Genomic DNA, 17322 nt, shown 5'->3' with positions numbered 1-17322 from the left:
CTTTAGCCCAGACCACAGAACTGTTAGCGCTGCTACTGTAGAAGTACAGAGGGGGCGGGGGTAACAAAAGGCAGTATATTCAACTATACTTCCGAACCACTGAGCTTCTGGGACAGATATGAAAAAGGGAATGTCATCAGAGTTGTGGGCAGTGCCAATGTGGTGCATCTGTAGTAGCAAATCTGGTCCCAGGAAAGCAGGGCTTAAAAGTTTATTGATCCAATTTGACACCTGAGATTATTTCTATATACAAGAAACATGCAGAAGAAGCATCCGTTAGAAATACTATCAGTGAACTCTGGGGCAAACACCAGGAGACAGCATTATTGACAACAAAAAGACCCTAGCAAAAACTGATGATGTAATACACAATGATCCCATCCAAAGGGAAGGGCAGCTTAACTCACATAGTGGTTTCAGTGACATATGAGAGAAGAAATGGCACCTCTCTCACCCGTGCAAGAAATTAAAAACCAAAATCAGTGACACACTGGCCTTGAGAGAAGATTTTGAACCCTAAAATTCACCACACAACCACCACCCCTGCCTATCTGGCTGACAAGCTCACCAGGTCTGTTGACTCTCTACAAACCACCAACCGGAAGGAACACATTCAGATGGGAAATGAAGAAATGGAAAAACCAAGACAACAAGCCTGCTCTGTCCATGCAGCAAGAATCTGAAACAGCATACCCGTAACCATCGGGCTGACAAGACCAATTCTGCTCTCAGAACACAAGTGCCCCTGCAATCACTTTTCGACTGAAATTTACCCCTTGATCTTATCCTCCACTACCTTCCTGATCGGCTATATTTGTGCTGTACAAATAACGCATAAAAAACACTGAAAGACGATATTTATTAACACCAAAGGCAGATTCCATGAAAGACCACACAGAGAGCCCAACTTTCAGTTACATCAAACAACCACATTGAGAAACACACCATCAATGACTGATGCACAAGCCCAAACATTGAACAGAGAAAAGAGGTACACCAAGCTGAAGAAAAAGAAACAGAGGAAGGGACAACATCGCTGTCACATCAGTTTGAGAGACAGGCACACCAACAGTCTGATAACTGGACCACAGACATAAGCACAATGCAGAGTAAGTCATCACTGACACACCACATACTGAAATTTTAAGCGCATACTTATCGTGCTAATTAAACTACAACTTCCAAAACACGAAGTACTACTGGCTTAAAAAAACTCACAACCCCCTTGAGGGCATCACACATCACACAGTGCTTTCCACTTGGCAGGTACAACAGCAATCGTACGCATGGAAATAGAGAGAATCAGTGGCGCACAAAAGTTTGCCATGGTTAAAGACAGACTTAGCTGAACAGATACGGCAACATCGGAAGTGACAACATTACTGACACAAGAGGGAGACCGCCAGAGAGCCAATGGCATTGATACCAAATACATTATAGGAGACCACATCGCTGGCATAAAAATAAATCGTTGAGGGCGGGGGGTGGTCGCGACTCAGCACTGACACAAGACACAGACACTAAAAGAGGGACACCGTAGGCGAAAGTGGGAGACTGATACTAATGAGAGGGACATCAAGGGAAAGCCGAGTAAAAATGAGAAACAGCAGCAAACCACCCAAACAAATAAAGGCACACTGGCTTTAGAAACAAACACTAAAGTGACAGTATTGCTTCTACCAAAGAGACAGCGGCACTGAGACAGACACCAGGAGTGACACTGTCAAAACCGAAGACAAACACTGGGAAATTAACAATAATTAAAAGAAGAGCATTACCGATAACGAACAAAGACAACTGGGGAGAAAGTGACTGAAATTTAAAAGATCAACTTGGAGGTACCGAGGACGCCATGAGATGCGGGAGATTTTAATGTAAATCATCTCAGAAACAACTAGCCAAGCAGGGGCGCCAGAGGCAGCGTATACTGACTCTGGTGCCGCAATAATCGAGACATTGGTGTCTAGGTTCAACTAAGAGACTGTAGAGACAAGCAGTGGGACACACCAAAAGCAATCACTAACACGGTCCCTAAGGCACGACAGGGTTTCAGACACTAGAACACAGCATTACTGATGCTAGACAGTAGAGTAGGCTTTCTGACACCGGAGGTGCAGACGCCAGGAGATGCAGCAGATGATTCCCCGGAGGAACTCCTGTGGCGGTATTAGACACCCCAGCTAAACACCAGAAGAAACTGCATTATCCTCATCAGGATCAGAGGCAAACACTGAGAGGGGTGTCAGAAGAACCAGTCTCTGCTGATTGGGTACCGGAAAACTCGGTGGGATATGCAAGGAAAAACAGAAACTGGCGCAGGAAGAGGACGTAGCATCAATACAGATGAAATAACACCATGACAGCCAGCATTCCGATCCCCACAGAGACAGAAACACTAATAGGCAGCGTTACTGACCCAAAAAGAAAGCCAAAATGACAGACAGCACTGACACATCCAGAAAAATACAGGGAGTAAAGGAACCCTGAATTCAGAGACACACATGCCTGTTGCCCGCTTCATCCTCCTGGAAGGCAGATGTCTCACCTGCATCCAGTCACCGCTGTCCCGAGTGGACAGACAGACGGACGTGGTCCGGTATGTGGCCCTCAGGCCGATAAGAGCTTGTGACTGGGCTCGGCCGGACGCGGAGGCTCTCAGATCTCGCGGACGCCACCAGCTCAGCAGTAAAAGGCTTCGTCCCGAGCCGCGGATGGACAATAGAAGACCAGACAGACAGACAGAGCAAGATGGCGGCGTCTGCGAGCGCGCCGCGCGACCGTTGCGGGGGAGGCGCGAATCAGGAACGAGGAACACAGGTGCGGGAAGGGGGGGGTGACGGTCAGGGTGTTTGCAAGTTAGTGGAAGCCGGAGGCCGCCAAATCCCTGCCAGGGGCCGCCACGAATATGTATTGTTTCCAGTGGTCGAAGTGGGGAAAAAAAAGTAGGGGAACTGTGGGCGGAGAATCATAGGGCGGGAATAACCTGAGGATTGGATCAGTGGGCGGAGTTAGAGGTGTGGCCAGGATTGGCAAAACATCCCAATCTTTAGTATTTGTTTGGCATTTCACTGACCAGTTACAGCTTATTATGTTATATAATACAACCAATGGATACACATGAGTATTTAACATTTAATATGAGTTATTGACATTAAAATAAATTCACAAAGTGGGATATGTTTCTAATCACAGAATGTCCCAAATATGCTTAAAAGTGGAAGCACAAGCCATTTGTTTCTGAGCCATGGATTTTCTGTTGTCAGCAATATACACAGAGACAATCAATTTTACGTGTGTAAATCACTATGGGAATTGTTACATCAGACAAAGGACTACAAGGTGTAGGAGTCACATGACAACCATATTAGTAGGCAGTATAGTTTAATAGTGATTGATCTGGAGAAACACAAACTCAGAATTTAAAACTTAATACCATGATTGGGGGTTCCCTTTAATAATCATTATTGATTTCTATCCAAATGAACACTTTTTGCAACATTAGGGTAATCAAAGGCTTAGGGAAAAAACCATAAAGCTCTAGTTTATACCTTGCAGTTTGTATGCAGCTCTAAGATGAAAGCTAATAGCTCACTGTTCTTTGTTAGGATTTTAACTTATAAACTGCAAGTAGCAAAAGGATCTTACTGTCAAAAGCAGTAACCCACTAACCTATTTACAATATGTGGACTTTTTGATGGGCATGGTACATGTTCTTAGCAGCAGGCACATTAACCCTCTGCGCTATCTTTCCATGAGTCAAAACTTCCACTAGACAAAACTCCGATCTCGCTCTAGTATGATGTTTATTCACGGGAGTTATCATGACATTTTTATTATTGCCGAAAATTGCTGTAGGCCAGGAAGGAGGCCGCAAGTGCTTTTAAAACCATAATATACAATGCCCCCACTCAAAGTCAGCACCCGTTGCGGTCACACCGGTCGCATCACCCTAGTGCAAGCTCTTCTAAGGGGTCCTGTGACTTCACTGTCGCTCTAGGGTCTGCTACTTCTTAGGCCTGCCAGCAAGACTGGAGGTGAACTTCAGTATGGATTGTGGTGGGCAAGCCTTCAAGGTGAACCCACACGCCACTGCTAGGGTCCACCTGCTGGTGTTAAGACACCAGGGCTTTTCTGGATTTGCAGGGTCTTCTAAGGTCTAGCGTGGGAATGTGCTCCCTCAGGTGAGTAGACTGGGGGACTGCTCATGAAGGCTGAACCTGGTTCCTCAGTTCTAAATTCGGCAGCTCTGCCCCCAGTGCTACATCCGCTCCCTCATTGAACACCATACTGCCCCACTGAGAGAAATTCACATTGCCTTCAACTACAATCCAATTTGACCTGCTATAAACAACTGGATGCGACTCAATTCAAATTAAGCACTGGCAAGAGCAATATGCTCCCTAAAGGAAAAAGTAACAACATCCTGGAAAAAGCAAACACTCATGGGGAATGAAAGATTAAATAAAGCTTGGGAAATGTAAGCAGGAACAACGTGGTGAACTTAACGCTTTTACACACACTATTCAGAAATCAGTGAGTGCTTCTGCCTGAAAACTACAGGGCCCAGAAAGGACCCATTTCAATGTCCACTGCTTATATGCTTACAAAACATAAGCAGTATGGTTTAAAAAGACCACATTCGTGAACACAAAGCCGCCATACACATTTTGTTTTCCAATCCACCCATCAACCAGGTATCGCAGTACCTCCAGGTTTGGCGCACTTCCCCACCGGGGGTAAACAGCACTTCACTGGCAAACTGAGTAAAGTGACGCTAATGTTTTTGGGGTTTGAATAAAACCGATCTGGGCACTTTAAGAACATTCCGTCTTGCTTTATTTATTGATTTTTCATATTTTGAACCTTTTAATTCCGTGGCTGCACTTTGGAATAGAAAAATGTCAAAACGGCATTTCCAGCAAAAGTGTTTTTCTTTTTTGCATCCATTTCACAGGGGAACAAATGAACGACAGGAAGAAAGAGAGGGTGAGAACCATTTCTTGAGTCACGGTTTTCGGTAAGTGAGGAGGAGTTAGACAGACAGAGAGGGAATAAGAGTAAGAAAGAGAGGGGTGGGCAGCTGCCAATGGCAGAGCCGAAGCGGACACCTTCCTTGTCTTGTCTGGGCAGCAAGCAAGAGACGGAGACCTTTTCCTTCTCTGCTCCCCGCCCGTCCCCAAACAGCCACTAATGCCAGCCTTCTCTGCAGTGCTTGGATATTTCTTACGTCCTGGGACGCATGTTACAAATAAAAAAGTGGGGGCACGGAATCTATAGAATTAAAGAAGTAGGGGCACGCCGTGCCCTGCCGTTCCCGCCCACTTCGACCACTGATTGTATCCGATTCCTCGTGGCGGCCCCTGGGGTTTGGCGGCCCTGTGCAGGTGCACAGCTTGCACATGCCTAAGGCCGCCCCTGAGAGCACTGGCAGGGAGAGGAGAGCAGCCTCACTGCCGCCGTTCAGCGACGAGCAGCTGTGGCCCCTCCTTGACCCCCTGCTCTGCTAAGCAATCACGCTGATGGTGGGCTGGGGAGGGGTGATTCTGTGCCAGAATCGGCCTCCCTGGGGGCCAGGTGTTGCTCAGGCTTTTGAGCCATTTTCACCTCGCCCCCCCTGGCGCCTACGCAGCCCAGAAACAGTGTTTGCATTAACCCCTTCCATGCGGGGCGGATTCCCCCGCTGTGCTGACCGTTACCTGCGCGGGCGTGGTCATGACGGAACGGTTCCGTCATGAGCACAGCTCAACCGACGCTCATGACGGAACCGTTCCGTCATGAGCGTCGAAGGGGTTAACACCTCACCCACAGCCCTTCTCATTCAGGGCATAGTGGGCGAGGAAGAATGGGTCTCGCTGTAGGGGCCAGGTGATGTTGGGAACTCCCACCATCTTCACCTTAGCCCTCCCCCACCCCCATGGATGGCCCAGCAGCTGTGCTTTTTGCCTTATCCCCTCTCCTGCCAGGCCATTGCTCTGAGGCAGGGAAGGGCTGGGGAGGGCTGAGTGCTTAACAAATAGCTGGGGCCTCGCTGCTTTTCAGATGCTCCTGCGCTGGAGGGCTGGGGAATCATTTTTTAATAGAAAGGGGCCTCGCTGCTTTTCAGATGCTCCTGCGCTGGAGGGCTGGGGAATCATTTTTTAATAGAAAGGGGTCTCGCAGCTGTTCAGATGCTCCTGCGCTGGAGGGAAAGGGGCCTCGCTGCTTTTCAGATGCTCCTGCGCTGGAGGGCTGGGGATTCATTTTTTAATAGAAAGGGGCCTCGCTGCTTTTCAGATGCTCCTGCCCTGGAGGGCTGGGGAATCATTTTTTAATAGAAAGGGGCCTCGCTGCTTTTCAGATGCTCCTGCGCTGGAGGGCTGGGGAATCATTTTTTAATAGAAAGGGGTCTCGCAGCTTTTCAGATGCTCCTGCGCTGGAGGGCTGGGGAATCATTTTTTAATAGAAAGGGGCCTCGCTGCTTTTCAGATGCTCCTGCGCTGGAGGGCTGGGGAATCATTTTTTAATAGAAAGGGGCCTCGCTGCTTTTCAGATGCTCCTGCGCTGGAGGGCTGGGGAATCATTTTTTAATAGAAAGGGGCCTCGCTGGTTTACAGATGCTCCTGCGCTGGAGGGCTGGGGAATCATTTTTTAATAGAAAGGGGCCTCGCTGCTTTTCAGATGCTCCTGCCCTGGAGGGCTGGGGAATCATTTTTTAATAGAAAGGGGCCTCGCAGCTTTTCAGATGCTCCTGCGCTGGAGGGCTGGGGAATCATTTTTTAATAGAAAGGGGCCTCGCTGCTTTTCAGATGCTCCTGCGCTGGAGGGCTGGGGAATCATTTTGTAATAGAAAGGGGCCTCGCTGCTTTTCAGATGCTCCTGCGCTGGAGGGCTGGGGAATCATTTTTTAATAGAAAGGGGCCTCGCTGCTTTTCAGATGCTCCTGCGCTGGAGGGCTGGGGAATCATTTTTTAATAGAAAGGGGCCTCGCTGCTTTTCAGATGCTCCTGCGCTGGAGGGCTGGGGAATCATTTTTTAATAGAAAGGGGCCTCGCTGCTTTTCAGATGCTCCTGCGCTGGAGGGCTGGGGAATCATTTTTTAATAGAAAGGGGCCTCGCAGCTTTTCAGATGCTCCTGCGCTGGAGGGCTGGGGAATCATTTTTTAATAGAAAGGGGCCTCGCTGCGTTTCAGATGCTCCTGCCCTGGAGGGCTGGGGAATCATTTTTTAATAGAAAGGGGCCTCGCTGCTTTTCAGATGCTCCTGCGCTGGAGGGCTGGGGAATCATTTTTTAATAGAAAGGGGCCTCGCTGCTTTTCAGATGCTCCTGCGCTGGAGGGCTGGGGAATCATTTTTTAATAGAAAGGGGCCTCGCTGCTTTTCAGATGCTCCTGCGCTGGAGGGCTGGGGAATCATTTTTTAATAGAAAGGGGCCTCGCTGCTTTTCAGATGCTCCTGCGCTGGAGGGCTGGGGAATCATTTTTTAATAGAAAGGGGCCTCGCTGCTTTTCAGATGCTCCTGCGCTGGAGGGCTGGGGAATCATTTTTTAATAGAAAGGGGCCTCGCTGCTTTTCAGATGCTCCTGCGCTGGAGGGCTGGGGATTCATTTTTTAATAGAAAGGGGCCTCGCTGCTTTTCAGATGCTCCTGCGCTGGAGGGCTGGGGAATCATTTTTTAATAGAAAGGGGCCTCGCTGCGTTTCAGATGCTCCTGCCCTGGAGGGCTGGGGAATCATTTTTTAATAGAAAGGGGTCTCGCAGCTGTTCAGATGCTCCTGCGCTGGAGGGAAAGGGGCCTCGCTGCTTTTCAGATGCTCCTGCGCTGGAGGGCTGGGGATTCATTTTTTAATAGAAAGGGGCCTCGCTGCTTTTCAGATGCTCCTGCCCTGGAGGGCTGGGGAATCATTTTTTAATAGAAAGGGGCCTCGCTGCTTTTCAGATGCTCCTGCGCTGGAGGGCTGGGGAATCATTTTTTAATAGAAAGGGGTCTCGCAGCTTTTCAGATGCTCCTGCGCTGGAGGGCTGGGGAATCATTTTTTAATAGAAAGGGGCCTCGCTGCTTTTCAGATGCTCCTGCGCTGGAGGGCTGGGGAATCATTTTTTAATAGAAAGGGGCCTCGCTGCTTTTCAGATGCTCCTGCGCTGGAGGGCTGGGGAATCATTTTTTAATAGAAAGGGGCCTCGCTGGTTTACAGATGCTCCTGCGCTGGAGGGCTGGGGAATCATTTTTTAATAGAAAGGGGCCTCGCTGCTTTTCAGATGCTCCTGCCCTGGAGGGCTGGGGAATCATTTTTTAATAGAAAGGGGCCTCGCAGCTTTTCAGATGCTCCTGCGCTGGAGGGCTGGGGAATCATTTTTTAATAGAAAGGGGCCTCGCTGCTTTTCAGATGCTCCTGCGCTGGAGGGCTGGGGAATCATTTTGTAATAGAAAGGGGCCTCGCTGCTTTTCAGGTGCTCCTGCGCTGGAGGGCTGGGGAATCATTTTTTAATAGAAAGGGGCCTCGCTGCTTTTCAGATGCTCCTGCGCTGGAGGGCTGGGGAATCATTTTTTAATAGAAAGGGGCCTCGCAGCTTTTCAGATGCTCCTGCGCTGGAGGGCTGGGGAATCATTTTTTAATAGAAAGGGGCCTCGCTGCGTTTCAGATGCTCCTGCCCTGGAGGGCTGGGGAATCATTTTTTAATAGAAAGGGGCCTCGCTGCTTTTCAGATGCTCCTGCGCTGGAGGGCTGGGGAATCATTTTTTAATAGAAAGGGGCCTCGCTGCTTTTCAGATGCTCCTGCGCTGGAGGGCTGGGGAATCATTTTTTAATAGAAAGGGGCCTCGCAGCTTTTCAGATGCTCCTGCGCTGGAGGGCTGGGGAATCATTTTGTAATAGAAAGGGGTCTCGCTGCTTTTCAGATGCTCCTGCCCTGGAGGGCTGGGGAATCATTTTTTAATAGAAAGGGGCCTCGCTGCTTTTCAGATGCTCCTGCGCTGGAGGGCTGGGGAATCATTTTTTAATAGAAAGGGGCCTCGCTGCTTTTCAGATGCTCCTGCGCTGGAGGGCTGGGGAATCATTTTTTAATAGAAAGGGGCCTCGCAGCTTTTCAGATGCTCCTGCGCTGGAGGGCTGGGGAATCATTTTGTAATAGAAAGGGGTCTCGCTGCGTTTCAGATGCTCCTGCCCTGGAGGGCTGGGGAATCATTTTTTAATAGAAAGGGGCCTCGCTGCTTTTCAGATGCTCCTGCGCTGGAGGGCTGGGGAATCATTTTTTAATAGAAAGGGGCCTCGCTGTTTTACAGATGCTCCTGCGCTGGAGGGCTGGGGAATAATTTTGTAATAGAAAGGGGCCTCGCTGTTTTTCAGATGCTCCTGAGCTGGAGGGCTGGGGAATAATTTTGTAATAGAAAGGGGCCTCGCTGCTTTTCAGATGCTCCTGCGCTGGAGGGCTGGGGAATCATTTTTTAATAGAAAGGGGCCTCGCTGCTTTTCAGATGCTCCTGCGCTGGAGGGCTGGGGAATCATTTTTTAATAGAAAGGGGCCTCACTGCTTTTCAGGTGCTCCGGCGCTGGAGGGCTGGGGAATCATTTTGTAATAGAAAGGGGCCTCGCTGTTTTTCAGATGCTCCTGCGCTGGTGGGCTGGGGAATCATTTTTTAATAGAAAGGGGCCTCGCTGCTTTTCAGATGCTCCTGCGCTGGAGGGCTGGGGAATCATTTTTTAATAGAAAGGGGCCTCGCTGCTTTTCAGGTGCTCCTGCGCTGGAGGGCTGGGGAATAATTTTGTAATAGAAAGGGGCCTCGCTGTTTTTCAGATGCTCCTGAGCTGGAGGGCTGGGGAATAATTTTGTAATAGAAAGGGGCCTCGCTGCTTTTCAGATGCTCACCTTGTAGGACATTGTCACCTTGGTCCTGTGTCCTTGCCAAGAACAATATCCTCCCACTTACATTACTTGTGTGTTTCATGAGAGGGCACGCCCGCTAATGTGGGCCACGCCCCGCGAATGTGGGCCACGCCCCGTGAATGTGGGCCACTTTTTTTGTCAGTGCCGGGCCAGATTGTGATCCCAATCCGACCCTGACCCCAAGGACCGACATCTCCACCTCCGTTGTGATGTTTACTTGCCCCCAGTAACCTCACAGCAGCTGCTGGGCAATTAATGAATCCATTATTCAATCCATTAAAAAATGTACGCAGGTGACACTCACAATCTCACAGTATTGTAGAGTAACTCGATTCGCCCCTAAAACGTAACGTAAAATAAGTGCCTCAAGCACATTCATCGCTGGATGAAAAAAGTCTCCTCGGCTTCAACGGAACCAAGACTGCAATCCTAGCAGCAGGTGGGCCCACTCCCAACGCCTGCTCATCTGAATGGCTTTGTGGTCGTTACCATCTTCAAATCCCTCAGCTCTGGATCATCTTTGACGTCACGCGGATCTCATCTGTGCTCCAAGATAAACATATCATTAAAAGGCAGGGACCTTCAAGTTTCTTTGCTGTGAAAATGTTTCCTTGTTTCACCTGAATTGTGCTCTAATAGAGGCTGTCATCTTAGTAGATGTACCTGTCTAGTCAGAGACTCACCATTAATCTAAGAACCAGTGCCAGTAAAATGTATTTAACCTCTGTGTGGTGTGGGTCTTGGTCCTGCCAATCCAGGCCCAAATTAACAGTGGTGACAAACAGCTCCCCACCTGATGGCAGCCCTGCTGCTCCTGACAACTGGAATATATAGACAAATGGTATAGGGGGATAGATCATTTTTTGTATTGCACAAGAGTTTATTAATTACCTTGGCAAAAAGCCTATTTCTTCTGGCACATTTAGATAATTATTTTATACAGGCACAAATATCCATTGGTGAGCATCAAAACGAATGGTACACAAAACTACACACATTCATTACACAAATACTAAAAATTAATTTACGGAACAATACGTATATACATACTCATGTGTAGACTAACTCAATCCAAAATCCTTTCCCCTAAAGATATATTTCATAAAAATGTACACTTCTCAATCCTAGTGATACATTTGAAGGTCGTCCTATAGGCAAAACAAAGGTATTAGTACTCCATCTTAATTTGTAATGCCAACAAACACATGTATTAATTCCAAAAATAGGTGGACTCCTCCTTCATCTATGTGTCGACGCGTTCGCGTTTCAGCCTCCACTTTCTTTATGGCTTCCTCAGGACGGGGATATAATCGTGTCAACAGAGGTTGCGGGCAAGTCTTGCTGCAGTGTTCTGGATGGTTTGAAGTCTGTTAAGGAGCCGTTTGTTGATTTTGGTGTAGAGTGCATTGCCATAGTCCTGTCTGCTTGCTATGAGGGCTTGAAGGACTGTTTTCCTGGTGTTTTTCAGTAGACACTTGAAGATTTTTCTCAGCATCATCAGCAGGTGGGGGTAAGAGCATTGACTTGTGCTGTTTTGTTGCAATTTTCATCCAGGATGACTCCCAGGTTTCTGGTGCGGGCGGCAGGGGTTGGGGTGGGTCCAAAGTGTGCCAGCCATGAGGTGGGGGTACCATGGGGTGGTCTTGGTTCCGAAGATCACCATTTTTGTTTTGCCTGTGTTGAACTTGAGGCAATTGGTTTTCATCCACATGGTTACTGCGGTCATACAGGTGTTAAAGGCAGTCTTAGTCACAGGCCATGCTTAATTTGTGTAAAAAAAAAAAAAAGTGCCAGGGCCCTTGTCAGAAGCCACTGCAGCTTGCACCAGCCATTGGCCTGGACTGTGGTGGAAATAGCAATTACTAACTATGACACTTCTATAAGGGTGATTATTTGGACGATTCCAGGCCGCCCAAAGCTGTACGAATTAGATGAGTGGCTGGTATTAGTCATTTTTAATATATAAATAATTATTACACAACTGTTGTGTTCTTTCCCAAATTAGACTGACAGCGCCACCGTTTGGTGTATCGTCATAAGTACCGGTGCCAACAATAAAGTGCTGGTGCCAAGCACCGGAAATCACTGGCTAAAATTAAGCATTGGTCTCAGGAGTCTTGTCTGAAAAGGAAGAGTATGACTTGGGTGTCATCTGCATAGGAGAGGATGCTAATGTTGTGGGATCTGAAGATGTCGGCCAGTAGTGTCATGTAGATGTTGAACATGGTTGGGCTAAGATAGATCTTTGGGGGCCATAGATGAGACGTTTGGCTTTAGACTATAGGGTGTCATGTTGACTTTCTGTTTTCTTCCCATATGGAAGGAGCGGATCCAGTTGAGGGGGGAGTGGCACCGTGCTGAAGGGTTAAGCAGGATGAGGGCCACTGTTTCTCCTTGGTCGAGGAGCATCCTGATGTCATCTGTGGCTGTGATGAGTGAGGTTTCTCTACTGTTGTTTTGTCACATTCCAGATTGTGAGGTGTCCAGGAGTTGGTGTCAGTTGAGGTGATTGGTGAGTTGTCTGTTTATGGCCTTCTCTATGATCTTTGCTGAAAAAGGCAGCAGGGAGATCGGTCAGTAGTTTGCTGGTTGAGTGGCATCTGCAAAAGTCTTCTTAAGTACAGTGTTTACTGCAGTGTGTTTCCACTCATCTGAGAAGGTGGTGGTGGAGATAGAGGTGTTCAGGACATGGGTGAGTGTTCTGCTGATAGTGTGGGAGACCATGTTGTGAGAGCATGGGTCCGTAGTTGATCTGGAGTTGATAGTTCTCATGATGCTAGTTGTTTCTTCCATGGCGAGGGTCTTCCAGGTTGGTGGGTGTCTTGAGGCTGGGATGATTGTCTGGAAGTGGACAATGGAGTGGTCTGCCTATGTGAGGAGTGTAGTGGTGGTGAACTTGACTCCGTTGAAGGTAGTGAAAAAGAGGGCGAGGGTGTGTCGGACAGTGTGGGTCAGTTTGGTGATGTGATAGGAGAGTCTGAAGATGCCCAGACTCCCAAGGAGTGCTGTGGACCTGGAGTCAATCTGGTCTTCCAGGTGGAAGTTGAGGTCCCCTAGGAGGATGTAGGACTTGGAGTCCAGGGCGACGGGGGAGCGAAGTCTGTGATGACTTGAGTTCGTTCGTTCATGGTCCAGATGGGTGTTGGGCGAAGTTCAGGGTGTAGTTGGCTACACTTGAGGACCTCTTGGATCTCACTGTTATTCAAGCTAACACAAGTTCAATAAAGTTTCCAGTCTGTAGCATTATCCATTGGGCCAACTATTTACATATATATCTATATATATGTATAGATATAGATATAGATGTTTATGTATATATATGCGCCACAATCCTTATAGTTGCATGCCAGGACCCATAAAAATGGCTGCGGTGCATGTCAGGGTATGAGGAACCCTGTAAGTATCAAATTCTACAGAAGGAGCATGACAAACACTCAATATCATGCACTCACCTCCATAAATACTCACAGCCAAAAGTTATCAGTGACAAATTTATTCTGGCATAGCAGAAAAACCTGGCTTTTCAGGGGCAGCGCATTTATGTGAAAAACAGAGCATCTGCTTTGAAGCCGCTCCATATTTCACAGTTCAGGTCACAACCCGCCTGCACTTTTAAAGCTGATTAAAGATCCCCCAGCAGGTGGGTGCAGTGAGTGACCTCACCCTCCTGCAAAGGGATGTCTGGGAGGTCCATGGGTTCCCTTGCCCCCCTGCATAGGGCTGCTTTCAGGGGCATACTGACAGTGCAACTCCTGGCAGCTTCTTTGCCTCTGCGCCCGTGCCTGTAATACAACGTGGGTGCAGAGGCAAAGGGACTCCCTCATTCGCGAGGGAACACCATCTGATGATAGCACTGGTGCTTTATGTGCTCCAGCGCTTATGGTACCACCGAATGGGACCCACAAGCATCTGCGGTCCCTTCTGTAATACCAAGGTGCCCGGGGGCGTGCAAAGCGGGCGCAAACACAGGGGCACTTCGGTAATTTGGTCAGAGTTTCTGACCACTTCCAGTTGAAGTAGAACTAAAAGGTATAACTAGATATAGAAAATGGCACGTCTTGCAAAAGTGGTCTGCAAAACTTATGTCCAAAATGGCCGCCGCGACGGAGCTCCTAAGAGAAGCTTCTGGACTAGGGATCGATTACTCTTAAAATATCCATATTTGGTCCTGCCATACATCCAGCATTAAGCAGGAAACTATTGTAATGAAGCCTGGACTATTTCAGAAGAAAGCGTTGAGACCATGCTCATGTCCAGGAAAACAGATCTACACTGAATGAGAGTCGGGATAACCCCACACGAACACACCCTCCCAGGGAGTGTCCACCTAGTTTGGGGAAACCGATTGCATCCGCTGATCCAACCCGCTATCCCTGCTTGCCTGCAAAGCCCATGTGAGTAGCTGACAATCGTGTGGCCAATTTGCTTTGGCCGTCTTTGCCTTGTCTGTGGCAGAAAACTGCAGTACCTCCCAGACCTGCTGGAGTGGTTTGTTCCAAGCAGATGCCCTTCCGTATCGCTGGCTGTCGGCCTCACAACTGAGACTGTCTTCAAACCTTGCCGGGTCAGAGGCAGATGCCTCCTGGACCTGCGGGGGGTTTGTCCCACATTGCTGCTCTTTGCTGACTGTCTGCCTTCACAATCCGAGGCTTTCTGGAACACCGTTCGAGGCTGATGCCAAACCCCTCGGTCTTTGCAGGGGTGACTGTCCCGTGATAGGCGTTCATCGCTTTGCAGGCTATCGGCCTTTAATTTAATGATCCTGCTCTCCTGTAGGAACGTGCCCGGAGATGAGCTGCAGTGCTTAGGACTACATGTGTCTGATATTGTTGATTGGCTGCAGCGCAGCTGCCTCTTTCTATGCCCGTATGCTCCCTGGAGGACGAGCTGAGGCGTCGGTGACACGGATTGGGGAGTGACGCGGGCTGCCCGTTCGGCTCTTGCTTTAGGAGCTTTACGAGACGGCGTGAGTCTGCCCCTGGTAGAATTGTTCACAGGGGGTAATTCCTGTTGCTGGGACATGCAGCACCAGCTGTGCTTTTCATGCTTATTTGTTTTCTTGTGATCTCCCCTTAGTCGGAGGGCTACATATTGGGGTTGCATCCTGCCCTCCATTTTGGAACTTCCCTTCCACATTGCCTACATGCTTGGCTTCCCAAGATTGCAATCCACTGCCCAAGTGAAAGGGACAGAGGACTTACAATGCACAGGTTTTAAAAAATGAAGTAGGACTTTATTCCTTGGCAGTCACAAACACAGAAAAGGAAGAAAGACTCCTAACCTAATTTACAAGGAAGAATCTGCCTAATCTAAAAAGTTGGCCATATTTCAACAGCATTTTAGGTGTTCCAGAACCTAATACTTATATAACATTACAATACCAGCTACTGGCTGTATAACTGTAATGAAGGAAGTATTTACTGCCCCTACCCTGTTTTAACCCTAGTGGTTCCTGGTAACCCTCCGTCTCCAGCTGTGACAGGTGAACATTTTGGCAGGGCTACTTCAAAATTGAAAATGTCATTCTGAAGCTCATTGGTAACTTTTCCAAATGTTTGGAAATAATTTGAAGCTCTATTATACACTTGGTGGCAACCCCTACCAGTGTGACGTTCTAACAGATGCCTTCCAGGCATAATCTTGCAACTATACTATTCTTGATACTAATATGACTCCAGCAATGCTCCTTCGCAATCCCCCCTGACACTGCCCTTGTGAGTTATGATCCTTACTCGGTTAGCATTATGTATCTGATAAATATCTCAAAGAACGCTAAGAAGAATCTCAAACATAAACTGTTGAAACAGCACCCGGAAACTCTAATAGCGGATACCTACCACAGCGTGGCTAATGCCACTAAGAAAACCGACTTTATCTTATATTCCAAAAGCCCGGCTAAATGGAAAAACATCTTCCTTCTCCTCCTTCCAGTCAAAATTCCATATGGAATGAAACTGACACATCCCCATCTCCTTCTTTTAAAGGGGGAATAGATATGTCTATCTTCAGGACTGGTAATATACTCATACCAGCCACTGACCGTCACCTCAACATCTTTAATAGAAATTTCCATACATTGGTAACTTCACTCACACAACAGGGCCAAACACCCCAATCGCCTCTCTCCCCGTTCCCCAATTCATCTACCCTGAACAGTCCCGCCTTCTTCCTCCTAAGAATCCTTCATCTTTATCCGTGGCACCCCTGGACACTTCCATCAACTTTACCACATCCTCCAACACACATTGCCGATCAGAACCCTCAAAAATAACTTCTCTTGTTTCCTCCCTATCCTGCAACCTCACTAAAATAAACCTTGATGATAAGCATGCCATGCCTAGGGTCACGGGCCCCTCTCCTAGTCCTGACTCCACAAATCCTAGAGCTGATGCTCTTCCTTCTAGCAGTACCCTCTACTCTCCTCACTCAGACGTGGGACAATACCAGGGCCTTGGACACGGTTCATCCCTATAGCTTAGAGCTCTCTGCCCCCCTTTACTCAAAATGGGCCGCATATTCTCCTACTCTCACCAACGCTCGGTTTCCCCCTGGCACAACCAACAACCTTGATTCCCCCTCCAACACTCACCCTAGACAATTGCCTTCTAGATGGTCACCACCTGCTCCCACCTTGATACTTAATCACTCTCCAACTAATGAGGTCCACTGCAATTCTTGCGATGAGGCCCCTATTCTGAGAACATCATCGATTAATTACTCAGCCGACACTCTCCCCCTCACAAGGCAGACCGTAAGCATCCCACCCAGATTACCTTCAATCCTAGTCCAAACGACACTGACCACCCCCTTAACGCGGTGATCCCCTCTCCCTTTTATGCAGATCTCACTACATTTTCATCAACACTCAATGCAGGATGCACCTCCAACTCTCTCTGAAAGATTCTGAACCAAATGGATTGTAAACTCAACTCTCTTACGACCGATTTAGCGCTTCTTAGACAGAATCTCTTAAACCAGAACATCCTTGCCTGCTCACACACTTACGAAACTTCTCTTACAGGTTATCCGAATTCCTCTCCATTCCCCCCTTGACATACCACCCCCCTTTGCCAGCGAGACCACAGGCCTCACCGTGCACACTGCCCTCTCTCCGCTCTGCATGTGAATGCTCTTAGTGAATCATACCTCCCTGAAACCGAGGCAATTGACCATTATCCCAACTCCACAATGCCAGTAATAGTAGGCTTAAATAGAATCCACGTAATTCCTAATTCGCCCAGACCTCCTGCGCAATACATCACCATCCATACCCTTAAATCTGTTAAGGATAATCCTCGCCCTCTATCTTGCATGCTCGTCAACTGTAGATCAGCAGCACAACACATTACTGAGATCGCTGAAGCCATTCTCAAGCAGGGAATTTACATTGCTTTCCTTACAGAAACTTTGGTCGATGACCACTCTTGACCTACTTACTTCTCCTGGGTACTCCAGCATTAG

Source organism: Triturus cristatus, chromosome 1_1 (assembly GCF_964204655.1).
Source record: "Triturus cristatus chromosome 1_1, aTriCri1.1, whole genome shotgun sequence".
Classification (NCBI taxonomy): Eukaryota; Metazoa; Chordata; class Amphibia; order Caudata; family Salamandridae; genus Triturus; species Triturus cristatus.
The sequence above is the reverse complement of the archived record's forward strand: the minus strand, read 5'-3'. Positions refer to the sequence as shown.